This window comes from Malaya genurostris, chromosome 1 (genome assembly GCF_030247185.1).
Source record: "Malaya genurostris strain Urasoe2022 chromosome 1, Malgen_1.1, whole genome shotgun sequence".
Lineage (NCBI taxonomy): Eukaryota > Metazoa > Arthropoda > Insecta > Diptera > Culicidae > Malaya > Malaya genurostris.
Genome location: NC_080570.1, coordinates 151,865,803 through 151,883,590, shown reverse-complemented (window position 1 = coordinate 151,883,590; position 17,788 = coordinate 151,865,803).

Sequence of the window (17,788 nt, the reverse complement as noted above, 5' to 3'; positions counted from 1 at the left end):
TATATTATTGAATAAAAAAAACTATAGGTTTATGATGAACCGCGAGGTGGCATTAGTAGCTCAACATAAACTACCAATGCACTGATGAGTCGAAGACAAAACGTAAAAACGTAAAAGTTTTTCATGTGCACTTTTCACAAAACTGGATCACCCACGAGGTACCAACAACCTATAAATGATTTTTAAAAGAATATAACAAATTATTGAAACGGAAAATCCGAAAATTTATTTATTTTCGAAAATTTCGAAATTCTGATTTTTTTTACTCGTGATGAAGTAAAATCCATACTCACTAAGTTTACACTTTCCTATCGAATCCAAACGAAAAACGGATGGGAAATGGATGGTAGATAAATGAAAACTGTAAAAATTTCTACTATATCCAGGGTGCCTCAATTGGCGAAGCAGTTTCACGGTTGGTGTAAGAGTATCATTTGTTGATTTGCAGGTTTACAAACTTTCCCATTCAACTTTCGGTCTAAATCAGTTTCCTGTTAGATATTAGTAAAAAACTATCGATATTGGTAATATGAGAAATTAAAAATTACATGTTACATGCATTACATGCGTTACTTTTTTGTAAGTTTCAGGCGTTACGAAGAGTTACATGCGTGATTTTATGTGAGTTATAGGCGTTATGAAGCGCTACTTAGCAAAGCAAAGCAAAGTCTTGGCATTACATTCCTTTTGTGGAATTTAGCCTTTCTGTTTCAACAGACTTTGCAGCCGATTCTTAGTGTATAGAATCATTGCATGGCTAGTACTATGGATCCTACTGACATCAAGAATCCTTCCAGGTCGGGACTCGAACATACGACAACTGGTTTGTAAGACCAGCGTCCTATGTATTGAATCGCCAACCCGGGACCGGTACATGCGTTACTTTTTTGTAGATTATAGGCGTTACGAAGCGTTACATGCGTGATTCTTTATGAGCTATAGGCGTTATGGAGCACTACATGCGTTACTAGTTTTGCAGATTATAGGCATTATGAAGCGGTAAATGCGTTACTTTTTTGTGAGTTTGAGTCGTTACGAAGAGTTACATGCGTTGTTACTTTATTGCAGATTGCAGGCGTTACACACCTGAATTTTTTGTATATTACAGGCGTTGCAAAGCGTTACATGTGTTATTTTTTTGTAGATTACAGGCGTTACGAAGCATAACATGCGTTACTTTTTTGTATATTATAGGCGTTAGGAAGCGTTACATGCGTTACTATTTTTGTGAGTTTCAGGCAATACGAAGCATTATATGCGTGATTTTTTGTGAGTTATAGGCGTTATGAAGCGCTACATGCGTTACTTTTTTTGTAGATCATAGGCGTAACGAAGCGTTACATGCGTTACTTTTTTGTAGGTTATAGGCGTTACGGAGCGTTATATACGTGAGTTTTCTGTCTATTACAGGCGTTACGAAGCGTTACATGCGTTGTTTTTTGTAGATTAGGCGTTACGAAGCGTTACTTTTTGTAGGTTATAGGCGTTATGAATCGTTACCTACGGTACTTTTTTTTAATTTCAGGCGTTACGAACCGTTACGTGTGTTACTTTATTGTTGATTATAGGTGTTATGGAGCGTTGCAAACGAGATTTTTTGTAGATTATAGGCGTTAGGAAGCGTTACATGCGTTATATTTTTGTGAGTTATAGGCGTTACGAAGCGTTACTGTTTTGTATATTACAGGCGTTACGAAGCGTGACATGCGCAGAGATGGCATTTCACCAGAGTGATACACGCTGGCGTCAGATTCTTGTCCACACCGAGGATGCAAAAAACGAAGCATCGCATAAAGAGGAAAGCGCACTTCTTCTCAGTGTCGAATAGACAGCATTTGAGTGTGTGCTTGTGGTTAAAGCAGCTGACGCGAGTGAAACACATTCTCTTCGCATGAATCGCTCTCACGCGCTCTCGTCTAAATACACCCAAGTGACCACTGGCGCGTGATGGTGAGCGAACACTTCTGTGATCTTCAATTAATAGAGAGTAGATCTGGCCTTGCTATGAAAAATTTGCAATGAAAACTGAAAATTTTACGATAAATTGTTTTATTTTGCTGATTTTGCGTGCCCCACGCTTCTTCTACGCAAACCATACACCAGAGTGCTCACCGGCGTGTACACCTCTGTGAAAGTATCTGCATCCACCTCAGAGAATTTATTAGCTAATGCTCTAGCACTTTGGTGCGATTCAGTGGAAGAGGTAAAAGGAAATAAACAAACGCACTCATGATGCGTGCACACTTTATACAACAGTGGTGTATATATGTGAAAGAGAAGAGCTCTCGTTGAAGTTGTCAGTGCGAGGGGAGAAATTTTGCTTGCTCTTCGTCAAACAGAGAAGATGGACATCTCTGGACATGCGTTACCTTTTTTTTGTGAAATTCAGGTGTTGAGAAGCGTTACATGCGTTAGATTTTTGCGATTACAAACACACGGACCAATACTTGATTGGTTACCAAGCTAAGTAAATTCCAAATACACAATAGTCCGATAATGGATTCGTGTTCAATCTGTGTAGCCAGTGTTCAAATGGGCATTGTAGCCCTAACCTACCGATTTGAAATATATTTATCCTGGAAGTATGTACTGGTCATTTTATGTTTCTAAGTAGTTACCGAACAAACGGGATGAAACAAAATCCGGAAGTTGCTGAGAATTTCCATAAATGACGTAGACTAAGTCAAGATTATTTTCAGGTTTTATGAGCTCATGTTTGTTTTGTTGATAAAGTTACCCAAAAATTGATGATCTGATAAGGAATTTGCAATTGCAGGCTCTAATGTGCAATTTCCTTAACCAATATAACGTAAAAGATGTACAAAAACCCATATTTTGCCAGTTGCCTATAGGAAATCAGTCCGATATATAGGCAATTCAGTTGATGTTCTGTTCTGCTGTCAGCATGGTAATTTGGAGACTTGTTGAGTACCACTTTGTGAATATCGCTTCTGAGGGACTCTAATCCTTCGCAAATGATATATCAATTTTATCGCATCACGGTTTTTCATAGTAACTAGTTATGAATTCGTTTACCATAAAAAAAGGAATCGATTTTCAATGTATCGAAAATCTCCCATATTCGTTACAGTTATTTACCTGACAGTTGCAAACTCCCAACGATGGCTTGTGGCCATCCGTTTCGTGAGAAAATTTCAGCTTTCCGAACGACGGAAGTGCTGTCTCATATCATGTTGATATCCTGCCTAGTAACGAATACGGTTTACTTGCAGTCAGTCTCCCGTCAGTCTCTCTCTCTCACACAGTATTTCCCCGTACATTCGAGACTGAAATAACACCACCAACAACAACAAAAAATGTTGTTGCAACACTCTATAAAAAGCAACGACATGTGAAACATAAGCCGATGTGTATGCTGATAATGAAAGCAGCCTCTAATCTGCATGGCTGAAAAAAAACTATAATAATGAACTTCAACTGTGGCCTGTGAAAAACGACAACGGCGACGACGATGATGACGACGAGACGAGGAGACGAGAGAAAATAAACAGCATATTTTTGGCCAGATTTTTTCAACAACTTTGCGGTTTACCGCTACCGCTTTGTTATGTACTATCATGGCGGACGACGACGACGACGATCCTAACAAAAATAATACTGGCCGGCTCGGGTTTGGGCTGTGAAAAAAAAATCTACTTTATTTTGCTCCCCTTTCGGGTCACCCTTGCCAAGAGTAGTCGTCAGTTGTGAGCAGACTTTGGTTGTTTGATTTATATTTTTTGGTGTGTATTTTTGGGTTCAAATCGGATTTTTGCAAACTTAGTTTCAATTTCGACGCTACCGGACTGGTAGCTCCAGTACACAACAGCTTCATTGAAAATATTTTCCCAAATAAAAGTAGCAAAAGTATCCGGACGAAGGTCTGCCGAACTTTTCCCTTTAATCGGATCTATGTTGAGAGGGTTTTAATTATACTTTGCATTCGTTTCTTGCGGGACGGGGTCCCTATCATGTCGTTCTGCGTTGATAGACTTTCGCGGAAATTCTCGGAGAGTTTATTGAAAGTATCGTTGCACCGACACATGATAGTATAACATGTTTTTCATGTGGATTTTGAACATATTGTAGTTTTATGAGACTTTTTGAGTAACAAGCTACATTATTGGAAAGGATCTAATCTAATTTAATCAATCTTTCAAGATAATTTTTATTGATTTCCAACTAGGAACGAAAAATATGCGGTCATTTAGGCGTTCAGTTATAGCATCCGATTTGCACTAAGTGCTTATGAATTCCCTCAGCATATTGGAGTTTAAGCCGTGTGCCTTAAATATTATATTATTAAATAGATAATCATAGCGATTTTCACTTTTATGCACATTTCGTCTTCGACTCATCAGAGCATTAGCAGTTCATTTTTGAACAGCTAAGTCGCACCAGCGCTTCAACATGTACTCCTAACTGTACTGATGAGTCGAAGACGAAACGTAAATAAAAATGATAGAATATGAAGAAAAGTAACTTTCAGAGGCAGCGATTCGGATCTGCAAACATCGACGGGCTGCTTCTTCTTCTGCTTTCTTGAATGTGATTTCCATGGTCCCGAATAAGTCAATTACAGCGACCGAAAGTTTCATGGATTTAAGGGACATTTTCTAGACCAAGTCTAGCCCTTATGGTAATACTTTTTTCCCACAATTTCCTCTTTGGTACATATGGTCGGGTAAGAAAATTCTTGAATCTGGGGACGGCTATAGCGTGATGGGTAAGTCGATGTCTTTGACGCAGCCCGCCTGAGTTCGATTCTCAAACCCGCACAAGGAATCAGAATTTTTTTCTGTACTGAAAAGGTGAACGACTTAAAGGTTTAAATCTCTGTAATCGAAATAAAAAAAAATCCTAATCCCGATTAAACGTAAAATCCATCTGAAAAAACTGAAATTACTCGATCCGAACCCGAATTTTTATTTCTAAACCCATCCAAATCAAGTGTGTAGATCGAATGGCTGTGACTTCTGGTTCAGGAGATACGAATCAGTCTGAATGAGTTGATGTCGAAAATTAGTGTCAGGAATTATCCTAATAAAAAGACAAACAATACTTTAATGAGATTGTTTCGATGAAAGAGAAAGGCATCATCACACCACCAGGTGGACTTGAAATTCGGGTTCGAGCTCAAAAATTTGGTCAGAATACCGGTATTCGAGCCCCATATCCGCTCCGAAAAACGAATTTGTGTATATACCGTTCGACTTAGTACCTCGAGAAATGTGTTAGTTAGTGTATGTCACAAAAATGTGCTCTGATTTTCGCGAAGATGTCCAACACAAAGTTTCTGAATTATATTCGCATCTGACTTCCGGTTTCGGAGTCCCGAACACGGTTTTCGAAATCGAACAAAGCGCGCTGTGTGCTTCGTTCCTAAAGGCGGTGGTGTTTTCTTCTTCCGTACCAGCATGTACTGATGCGTACTGGTTTTGCATCGTCACTTGTCATTTTGGTTTTGCATTGTCATTTTCGACACTTATTGCCCTATAATTTCGGAAGCGGAAGTTGGATCTGGATTAAATTGCACAGCATCTTTAAAGACAATGAGAGCTTTGAATCAAGATTAGTGGTAATCGGTTTAACCGTTGCTGAGAAATCGAAGTGAGTTCCGTTTTTGGAATTTTTCTTTACTATTATCGGTGCTTTCGGAACCGAAAACTGGAGACTAGTTGTACCAAATAAAGGTAGATATATCCACCAACTAACAGGATCTGCCAACTAGATGAATTTACCAGTAAGTTTTATGAAACCGCACCTCGTTCTGCCATCACTTGTGAAAAACTACTCATGAGACTGACAAATTTTCACTTATCGCGCTGTACTACCGGAACCGGAAGTCAGATCCGGATCAACTTTTCGGGGACTTTTTGAAGAATTTTAAGATCTTCTATTTGCGTTTTAGTTTGTGAAAATCGATCAAGAAATTTGGCAGAAAATTTAGTGTGTGCTTTCTAATAAATTTCCACATATTACCTTGTAATTCCGGAGCCGGTAGTCGGATCCAGATGAAATTCAATAGCAGCTTATGGGACCATAAGACCTTTCATTTGAAACTGAGTTTGTGAAAGTCGGTTCAGTCATCTCCGAAAAAATTGAGTAACATTATTTGTCTCACATAACAGATCGGCTGAAAAGTTCGTATCGTTTCTATGATAGGGCGCCACTAGAATTAATTCCATACCATTTTCAGTTAGTACCAACCTTCAAAAGATACGTGTATAAATTTGACAGCTGTCTGATTATTAATTTGTGAGATATTGCATTTTGAGTGAAGCTACTTTTGTTATTGTGAAAAAAATGGAAAAAAAAGGAATTTCGTGTGTTGATGAAACACTACTTTTTGATGAAAAAAAGTGCCGCCGATACCAAAAAATGGCTTGATGAGTGTTTTCCAGACTCTGCACTGGGCGAAGCAACAATTCGTAAGTGGTTTGCAAAATTTCGTACTGGTCATATGAGCACCGAAGACGATGAACGCAGTGGACGTCCAAAAGAGGCTGTTACCGATGAAAACGTGAAAAAAATAATAAACAAAATGATTTTCAATGACCGTAAAGTGAAGTTGATAAAGATAGCTCACACCCTAAAGATATCAAAGGAACGTGTTGGACATATTATTCACGAATATTTGGATATGAGAAAGCTTTGTGCAAAATGGGTGCCGCGCGAGCTCACAATCGATCAAAAACAACAACGAATTGATGATTCTGACCAGTGTTTAGAGCTGTTATATCGAAATAAAACCGATTTTTTTCGTCGATATATAACAATGGACGAAACATGGTTCCATCACTTCACTCCGGAGTCCAATCGACAGTCAGCTGAGTGGACTGCACGCGATGAACCGAACCCAAAGCTTGGAAAGACTCAACAATCGGCCGGTAAGGTTATGGCGTCTGTATTTTGGGATTCGCATGGTATAATTTTCATCGACTACCTTGAAAAGGGAAAAACCATCAACAGTGACTATTATATAGCGTTATCAGAGCGTTTGAAGGACGAAATTTCAAAAGAAACGGCCTCATTTGAAGAAGGAAAAAGTTTTGTTTCATCAAGACAATGCACCGTGTCACAAGTCGATGAAAACCATGCTGAAATTGAACGAATTGGGCTTCGAATTGCTCCCTCATCCACCGTATTCTCCAGATTTGCCCCCCAGTGACTTTTTCCTGTTCTCAGATCTCAAGAGAATGCTCGCTGGTAAAAAATTTAGAAGCAATGAAGAGGTAATCGCTGAAACTGAGGCCTATTTTGAGGCAAAGGACAAATCGTACTACAAAAATGGTATCGAAAAGTTGGAAGATCGCTATAATCGCTGTATCGCCTCTGATGGCAATTATGTTGAATAATAAAAACGAATTTTGGCAAAAAATGTGTGTTTCTATTAAACGATACGAACTTTTCAGCCGAACTGTTACACACACACACACACAAGTCGGTTTCCACAGCGATTGCATAAGATTGCAGTTTCACTTTATATATGGGTAATTGCAAGGATGGTCGTTTGCATTGTTGCAAAATACTCCGATAAGTGAACAACGATGCAGAAAATTCAGATTGGTGTTAAAGCATTTTGGTGATTTCAGGATATACAAGTTGTGTCAGATATTTCAGATGTTCATTAAATCTGTTTCAAATTAGAGGAAATTATCCGTATTCACATCAATCCGGTTATGTCTCTGACACTACCCACCAGCCTTTTTTCTATGTTTGAGAATGGATACTTACAAAGATTCTTATTTCGTTACCGATTTCAACGGGATTTGTTTGTAGTTCAACCTAAGTTTGGGAAAATCGTTTCTCGTATCTCCGACAAGAGCTTGGGGGTTTTCAATAACTATTTCCGTTGCGTACTTCCGGAAACTAAGAACAGGTATTGACGAAAACTAGAAGATTGTTCTAATCAATTTTAAGGAATTCGCTTCTTATTGCATGACCACATGAGCATGAACTTAGCGAGGCACCTCTCTCCGATGATAACACAAATAGGTGAATAATTTGCTGCTAATTAGTTACGGTAATTTTGAATTTGTTGCTCAATTTTATTTTTTATTTTTTGGAGTACTTCGCTAACTTCATATGAACTTAGCGAAGTACTCAAAAAAATTAAAAAAAATTGAGCAACAAATTCAAAGTTACCGTAACTAATTAGCAACAAATTATTCACCTATTTGCGTTATCATGGGTGAGGGGTGCCTCGCTAAGTTCATGCTCGTCATGACCACTTATAGAAAAAAAAAACATTCGTGCATTTTTTTACACTATTTATCTTGCCATTCTGGAACCGGAAGTCAGATCTGAATAAAATTCAGAAATTAAAGGTTGAATTTTAATCTTATTTGAAACGCAACTTGTGAAAATCAGACAGTTTAAAGTCAAAACCTCTGTAATCGAAACAAAAAAATCATTCTGCCAGTAAGTTAACATTTTGTCATTTATTTTTTGCATCTCTGGAACCGGAAGTTAGAACTGAATTTGTACACTTTTATGCGATTTTTAAGCGGTTTTCATGCGATTTTCACGCGGCTTCTTTTACGCGGATTTCCAAAGTTACGCAGATTCCCAAAGTTATGTGTTTTTTTACGCAAATTTTCAAAGTTATCCGGTTTTCTTAGAAAATTTTCGATTTTTTTCGAAAAAAAAAACTGTTTTTCTAGATTACACCAGATCTTGACATTTAATGCTTTTCTAAGACATTTGTCATTAAACAAAATTCTATAGTTTGGCGTTTTATACGCGGATTTCCGATTCTACGCGTTTTTCTATGCGGTACGTATCCCCGTCTAAAACAGTCCTCAGTGTATTGGGTTTTTTTTTATGAGAACATTGTAACTTTCATTTGAATCTATGTTTATGAGTATCGGTTGAACCATCTTTGAGAAATAAGAGAGTTCGAATTTAGAGTTTTTCATCACTATTTCTAGTGTTTCCGGACCCGGAAATCGGAATGATCGAAGTGTGTTCATAAACTATTTCGAGAATCAGAAGTTAGATCCGAACTAATGGCTTCTCAGAACTTTCATTTAAATATAAGCGTGCGAAAATCTATTCAGCCATCTCTGAAGAAATAAGTGCACAGTTCCAAACCTTTTTTACTGTCTGTAGAAAGGTTATACAATCTCTGTGAAAACCGACTTTACAAGCGAGGCCAGGAGGGTCGTGTCATATACCATTTGACTCAGTTTGTCGAGATCACAAAATGTCTGTGTGTAACAAATAATGTCACTGTTTTCCACGGACACCCACATTAAAAGAAGCATGTGGCCACCATCAAAACGTACTAATGGAGGAATCAAAATATTTGAAGTACAGGGAGAAAATCAGGGGTCCAAGGTGACTGCCCTGCGAAATCCCAGACGGAGTGAGAATCACCTCGAAAGCAGAGCCATCTATGTTGTCTGCAAAACGATTATTATTGAGTGAAATATGTGGGTGCCAATGACGACAAACAAACGCTTTAGAAACGATGAACATGAACCTATCGTCGATGATGAACGCAAATATATGAATAATTAGTTACTAATTCAGTTACGGTAATTTAAAATTTCAATTTGAACTGCATTAAGCACTGATGAGCCGAAGGCGAAACGCGAAGAAATCGAATTTAAAATTGGTTATTCATATTTCTCCCGAGTACTTCGCTAAGTTCATATGAAGATTACCAAGTTTAATGAAAGTCGAACAGCAACTATTGACTGTTTGATACTTTCTTCAAAATGGTTTATTATATCAATCAATAACAAAGGTTCGGAACAATCGATACCTGAGTGTAATAAATCTGCAATGCGTTTGCGGGTAAACTACAAAACGAATCAGTCGGAGGCATTAGAAATCATCCTACTGTCATAGAGTCCAGTTCGCAAATAAATCCGGTTGTAACTGCAAATAAATAGTATCTACCCGATATTCTACTGGATAACAAAGCGACAAACTGTCTGCAAAAGATAGTTTGATAGTTTTGATAAAATGTTGAAATCGTTGAAATAGAGTAAAACTAGAAATGATCCTTAGTGACTGCCTTGAGGAACATCAAAGTTGTCAGCAAAAGGTGTAGTAGTGTAGAAGCTTCCGATTTTTTTTTGATTTTTGACTGACTACTATTTGATGGCAGGGCAATCAGTGTAGATCTCGTCGGCTTGTAGCGATCGAAATATGAAAATAGGTTGATTTAAATTGATCGATTTGACACAATATCATGTTAAGTTTCTGAGATGTAGTTGTTACTGATATGCTTCTGAAACTCAAAACTGCAAATTCAAACAATTTAGACACGACGCAGAGTGTGACTATCCCACGATAGTTAGAAATACCAGCTTACTTTTACCTTCCTAAAAACTGAGAAAAAAATGGCTTTTTCAAATATTACGTAACGTTGCTGAGTTGAAAGATAGTCACACGAAAATGATTAACTAGCAATGAAAAGCGAAATACGACACCAGCAAATTCTATGAAAATTCATACTACAATCCTCAGTAAAAAACAAGCAAAATAACTAGACTGCAATCACGATTAAAATATTCATCTCAACTTTATCCGAACATCTATCGACACCGTAGCTAAACGTCGTTACCCGATGGTAGAGAACCTACCGAACTGCAACCAACCAAACAATACCGAAGCACCAACGTCACCACACAGAGTAGGTAGACCAAGCTGTGGAAAGCTTCAAGTTCCCGAGGCCAGCCACCGAGAAAAACCGGGTGAGCAATGCAACAAGTTGTCGGAGGCAGAGATCAAAGCATCATCACAGACCTAGTAGTGGAAGAAGAAAGAAGTAAAAAAAAAAACTAACCAGCATGGAGTCGACTCGAAAAATTTGATGAGGCACAAAGCAGAATCCTGAAAAAATGGGCAGGACCAAACAAAACCGAATGAACACCTTTGGAGCAGGCACCGCCTTCTTCGCGAATGAACTCCGATGCCGATGCCGAAAGCTTCTCCTCCAACGAAAGCACCGAAAGGGCGCAGGTGCGTAGCTTTTAGGTTTCGTTTTGTGATGTTTGTTTTGTAGTATCAAGCGACGCCGACGGAGGCGCGGGGTTTTAGCAGCAAAATAAAAAAAACGAATGCTTTCCGGTATGCTGTTTGGGGTTTTACGTTGAGAGTTGAAGCGTTTGAGCGAGTGTTTGTGTGATTTGGACTGTTTCATATACTACAAGCTGTGGCGTTCAGTGCAACTGGTGGTGTTTTCAAATTCCAATGGTTGTTGTGTTGGAAAAAGCTTCGCGAAGCACACGTGTTTTTTTTTTTATTCAATAATATAATATAATATCAAGGCACACTGCTTAAGCTCTAAGATGCCAAGGGTATTTACTAATCTTAATTATCGTCTAACTTAAAACTAGAGTAGTATCATTATGTAATATAGTATCTGGCGATCGGTAGTGGCCGGTGAATTGAATTTAGGATGAGATGATTCCAGATGGCGATGGTAATTTTCTATGTTGGCCGCATTCTTCGGTCCGTGAGGGTCCGCGGGAAACACCCCCAGGCTACGAAGGCCCGGCGGGTGGCCCGCATGCTGGTCATTGACTGGAGTGGTCTTCCGGTGATGGTGATGTTACGGAAGAGAATGAAAAAAAGAAGTAAATATTGTGGGAAACGGGGTAAAAAAGGGGTGTGGGAACAAAATGTTTGAAAACGACAGAGATCTAATTAGTTGCCATCGAGATGGTGAAAAAACAGGGAAAGGGGAACGAAAAAGTTAGTGACAAAAAAAAAGATCTTGTTAATTCCAATGAAGATGGTGAACAGGGACGGGGATCGAGAGAATCGGGCGGATGTTAGTGTCGAACCTGTAGGTGGAGATTATATTTTCTGAGCGAGGAATAACACATTACACTTGTATATCAATGTGTTTGAGGTACTGGTATATGAGAAGCATATATGAACTATCCCGACTCGCCAACACATCCCGAACCGGCACCTCAGGCGGTCTACCTTGGGCCCTGAGGGATTCCAGTAGCTTCGACCTGGCGTCACGATACTCTACGCACGACCACACGACATGCTCGATGTCCTGATAACCGTCGCCACAGGTGCAGAGCCCGTTCTCCACGATCCCGATACGCCGGAGATGTGCGTTGAATGTATAGTGATTTGACATGAGCCGTGACATAACGCGAATGAAATCACGACTCATGTTCATCCCCTTGAACCAAGGTTTCGTCGATACCTTAGGGATAATGGAGTGTAGCCATCGTCCCAGTTCGTCATTCGTCCATGAAGTTTGCCAACTTTCGAGAGTTTTCTGACGAGAAATACTGAAAAATTCATTGAAGCAGATTGGTCTTTCATAAATATCACCTTCCAATGCGCCCACTTTAGCCAATAAGTCTGCCTTTTCATTGCCCGGAATGGAACAATGCGAAGGGACCCAGACTAACGATATTAAATAAGACCGTTCAGATAAAGTTCTCAAATGTTCCCGTATTTTCCCCAGGAAATATGGGGGATACTTTCCTGGCTTCATTGCCCGGAGAGCTTCTATTGAACTTAGACTGTCCGTGACAATGAAGTAATGGTCTTTGGGCATGGTTTCAATGATCTCGAGGGTGTACTGAATAGCAGCTAATTCTGCGACGTAAACTGAAGCCGGATCACTGAGTTTGTAAGAAGCGGTGATGTTTTGATTGAAGATGCCGAAGCCTGTGGACTCGTTGATGTTTGATCCGTCAGTGTAAAACACCTTTTCACAGTTGACTGTTCTAAATTTATTATAAAATATATTTGGGGCCACTTGAGGGCGCACGTGATCCGGAATTCCACGAATTTCTTCTCTCATGGATGTGTCGAAAAACACAGTAGAATCAGAAGTATCCAAGAAATGAGCACGGTTGGAAACAAACGAAGAAGGATTAATATTCTGAGCCATGTAATCAAAATACAAGGACATAAAACGGGTTTGAGAGTTAAGCTCAACTAACCTTTCGAAGTTTTCAATCACCAGAGGATTCAAAATGTCGCATCGAATGAGCAAACGATATGAGAGATCCCAGAACCGGTTTTTCAGTGGAAGAACGCCTGCCAGCACTTCGAGGCTCATCGTATGAGTCGATTGCATGCAACCCAAGGCAATACGCAAACAACGATACTGAATTCTTTCCAGCTTGATGAAATGAGTGTTCGCCACTGATCGGAAGCAGAAGCATCCGTATTCCATCACGGACAATATCGTTGTTTGATACAACCTGATCAGGTCTCCTGGGTGGGCACCCCACCATGATCCGGTTATTGTACGAAGAAAGTTGATTCTCTGCTGGCATTTTTGTTTCAGATACCTAATGTGACATCCCCAGGTGCCTTTGGAGTCGAACCAGACCCCGAGATATTTAAATGTGAAGGCCTGAGCTATGGTTTCACCCCCTAGTTGAAGCTGTAATTGTGCTGGTTCTCGCTTCCTCGAAAATACAACCAGCTCAGTTTTCTCCGTAGAGAACTCGATACCCATTTGAAGAGCCCATGATGATAAGTTGTCGAGAGTATCTTGTAATGGTCCTTGGAGATCGGCAGCTTTGGGTCCTATAATAGACACAACGCTGTCGTCGGCAAGTTGTCTTAGCGTGCAAGATGTGTTGATACATTCATCGATATTACTTACGTAAAAATTGTATAAAAGGGGGCTTAAGCATGAGCCCTGAGGAAGACCCATGTAGCTGAATCGTATTGTCGACAAATCACCATGCGCAAAGTACATGTGTTTCTCAGACAATAGATTATGTAAAAAGTTGTTCAAAACTGGCGAAAGACCATGCTGATGCAACTTCTCAGATAGGATATTTATAGAAACTGAGTCAAAAGCCCCCTTAATGTCTAGGAAAACTGACGCCATTTGTTCTTTACGAGCAAATGCCATTTGAATTTCTGTTGAGAGCAACGCAAGACAATCGTTCGTTCCTTTGCCCCTGCGGAAACCAAATTGTGTATCTGAAAGTAAACCATTAGTTTCGACCCAATTGTCTAGACGAAACAGAATCATTTTTTCGAACAATTTCCGGATACAGGAAAGCATAGCAATCGGCCGATACGAATTGTGATCGGAGGCTGGTTTCCCTGGTTTTTGGATGGCGATAACTCTGACTTGTCTCCAGTCGTGTGGGACAATATTACCCGTGAGGAACTTGTTGAATAAATTCAGCAAGCGCCTTTTGGCGGGGTCAGGCAGATTTTTCAACAAGTTGAATTTTATTCTGTCTAATCCCGGGGCTTTATTGTTACATGACAAAAGTGCAAGTGAAAGCTCTACCATCGAAAACGGTGATTCGTTTGTATTTGGTGTCGCGGCGCGGGTGATCTTCTGTTCCGGAACAGAGTCTGGGCATACTTTTTTAGCGAAATCGAATATCCAGCGGTTGGAGTATTCCTCGCTTTCATTCGTGGTGTTATGGTTGCGCATTCGTCGGGCTGTGTTCCAAAGAGTGCTCATAGATGTTTCTTTCGTTAAGCCGTCTATAAACCGACGCCAGTAACCGCGTTTCTTGGCTCTAATCAAGTTCTTAGTTTTAACGTCTAACGCCGCGTAATTCCGGTAATTATCAGGTGTTCCATTTTTTCTGAATTTTTTATACGCGGAGGCTCTCTCCGCGTTTAAATTTGTGCACTCATTGTCCCACCACGGGTTGGGAGGACGGATGTTAGTTTTTGCGCCGGGTACACGTTTCGTCTGAGCTTGAATCGCAGTATCGAGAATCAAGCCAGCCAAAAACGTGTACTCTTCCTCCGGAGGAAGTTGTAGAGTTCTTTCAAGTTTCTCAGATATCGAGGTCGCATAGCTATTCCAATCAATATTTCGTGTGAGGTCATACGAAACATTGATTGTCTTCGATGGTTTTAAGCCGCTGGTGATTGATATTACGATCGGTAGATGATCACTACCGTGGGGATCAGGAATTACCTCCCACGTGCAATCCAACCGTAGCGATGTCGAGCAAAGGGATAAATCCAGCGCACTTGGTCTTGCTGGTGGTGCAGGAATCCTTGTCATTTCTCCCGTATTCAAGATTGTCATATTGAAGTTGTCGCAAATATCATGGATCATAGCTGATCTGTTATCGTCGTGAAGACAGCCCCATCCCGTACCGTGTGAGTTAAAGTCTCCTAAAACCAACGTCGGTGCGGGAAGGAGCTCTATGATATTACTGAGCCGCCGATGCCCAACCAAGGCTCTAGGGGGAATGTAGATGGAAGCAATACAAAGGTCCTTACCTTTGATTGTAACATGACATGCGACAACTTCAATACCTGGTATCGAGGGGAGATTAATTCGATAAAAAGAATAGCACTTTTTGATCCCTAAAAGTACTCCTCCATAGGGAACATCTCGATCCAGGCGAATAATAGCACACGTGTTGATTAATTGTTGTGAATAACATTATTATCCCAGCAGGGAAGTAAATCCAACTTTCAGTTAAGTTAAGTTAAGTAAGTTAATTTAATTTATTTCGCTGTTATAGCCGGATGCGCGAACCTTGGCCCTTATTTTCAGCCCTAAGGTTCTGCCCGACCTCAGAATCGACTGATTTGTGTATGTGAACCCATGATTTCTTCATTTCTTCTACATTCTTCACTACTCTGGTTGTTTTAAAAGGTGCTCCTTCATAATGGCCCAATATTTTCCTTTTAGGCGCACCTTTGTGTTGTGGCATGATGCACAATCCGGTCAGAATTTCTTCGGACCGTCGTGAACCTTCAGGAGAGAGTGAAGCTGCATTTGGAGACACTCTTCTCAATACACCTGTCCATTCATGATGCTTGCGGTAACGAAAGGTATACTCCGCTTTCCGCAAGTACAAATTGCTTGCCAACTTCAGAATTTCTTGGCGATTCCGATATTTTTTTATTTGTTTCTTGATCCGACGCATAAATTAACATTATGTTACCAATTATTTATTTTCGAAATGAAAAATCATTAAACACTATAAAATTTAAAAGTGCTTTATATACTGTTACTTTTCAGAACGGCATTTAAGGACTTCGTCCAAGTACCATGCGCGCGGGTGGTTTTAGGAAATTTTCGATGGAAATTTTGAAAAATTTGACAAAACCAAAAATATACAGACCTTTGAAATACTTTTATCTATCTACAGGGTGAAAATTGCTGGGAAAAGAGCTTTTTTTGTAATTTTTCACAATTATTTGAAAAAATAATTCGATGGAATGAAATTTTTTTTCAAAAAAACCTTATGCTGGCAACAAGGATTACATTCGGACACATTTTTGGAAAACCTTTTCACGCTTTTCATATAAAATCCACGAATTTCAAAAATTTCCACGAAATCGGTAATATGAAATTCGTTGATTTTCCATGAAAAGCGTAACAAAGTTTTCCAAAAATGTTTCCGAATTTGATCCTTGTTGCCAGCATAAGGTTTTTTTGAAAAAAAATTTCATTCCAAGGATTAATTTTTCCAAATCATTGTGAAAAATTACAAAAAAAGCTCATTTTTTCAGTGCTATTTTTGATAAATTCGGAAAATCCTCCGAATTTTCCAGCCATTTTCACTCTGTAGATAGATAAAAGTATTTCAAAGGTCTGTATGTTTTTGGTTTTGTCAAATTTTTCAAAATTTCCATCGAAAATTTCCTAAAACCACCCGCGCGCATGGTACTTGGACGAAGGCCTTAAATGCCGTTCTGAAAAGTAACAGTATATAAAGCACTTTTAAATTTTATAGTGTTTAATGATTTTTCAGTTCGAAAATAAATAATTGGTAACATAATGTTAATTTATGCGTCGGATCACGAAACAAATATAAAAATATCGGAATCGCCAAGAAATTCTGAAGTTGGCAAGCAATTTGTACTTGCAGAAAGCGGAGTATACCTTTCGTTACCGCAAGCATCATGAATGGACAGGTGTATTGAGAAGAGTGTCTCCAAATGCAGCTTCACTCTCTCCTGAAGGTTCACGACGGTCCGAAGAAATTCTGACCGGTTTGGCATCATGCCACAACACAAAGGTGCGCCTAATAGGAAAATATTTGACCATTATGAAGGAGCACCTTTCAAAACAACCAGAGTAGTGAAGAATGTAGAAGAAATGAAGAAATCATGGGTTCACATACACAAATCAGTCGATTCTGAGGTCGGGCAGAACCTTAGGGCTGAAAATAAGGGCCAAGGTTCGCGCATCCGGATATAACGGCGAAATAAATTAAATTAACTCTCCGAATACCAAGGGGGTAATAAAAAGTGGGAGCACTAATTTTTACTGACTATGTCTAATTCAATCGACTTAGGCTTGTGAAAAATACAGTTGTCTACCGAAAACTCTGAGAAAAACTGCAAGCCAAAGTCATTTGAAAAAAAAAAAGTTGAAACACTTTGACTGACCATATCTCAGTCGTTAGTAGGTAGATTTTGAAAATTTCATGATCATTTGAAAGAAAACTTTTTCACAAAATAAATTAACTGTGACATCCTTCAATTACACATAGATAATAAAAGTTCTTACTATAAACGTTATAAAAAGAGGCATTAGTAATGGGAAACTTTTTATTTGAGACATATCTTGAAATTCAAAGCGAAATTCAAAGCATTGTATTGCATCGTTTTTGTTACACTTAGTCTGGATTCCTTCTATGTGATTATAGAGTCTGAGGGCTTGTGATTTTGTTTAACCACATTCAATGAAAAAGAAGTACACAAAAACCTCAATTTACGCGCCTTAGATATGTATATATGTATGCATATATGCACGTATATGTACATATACATGTATATTTTTATACATATACATAATCAAATTTACTATCTGAATACAAATATACATATATAAGGC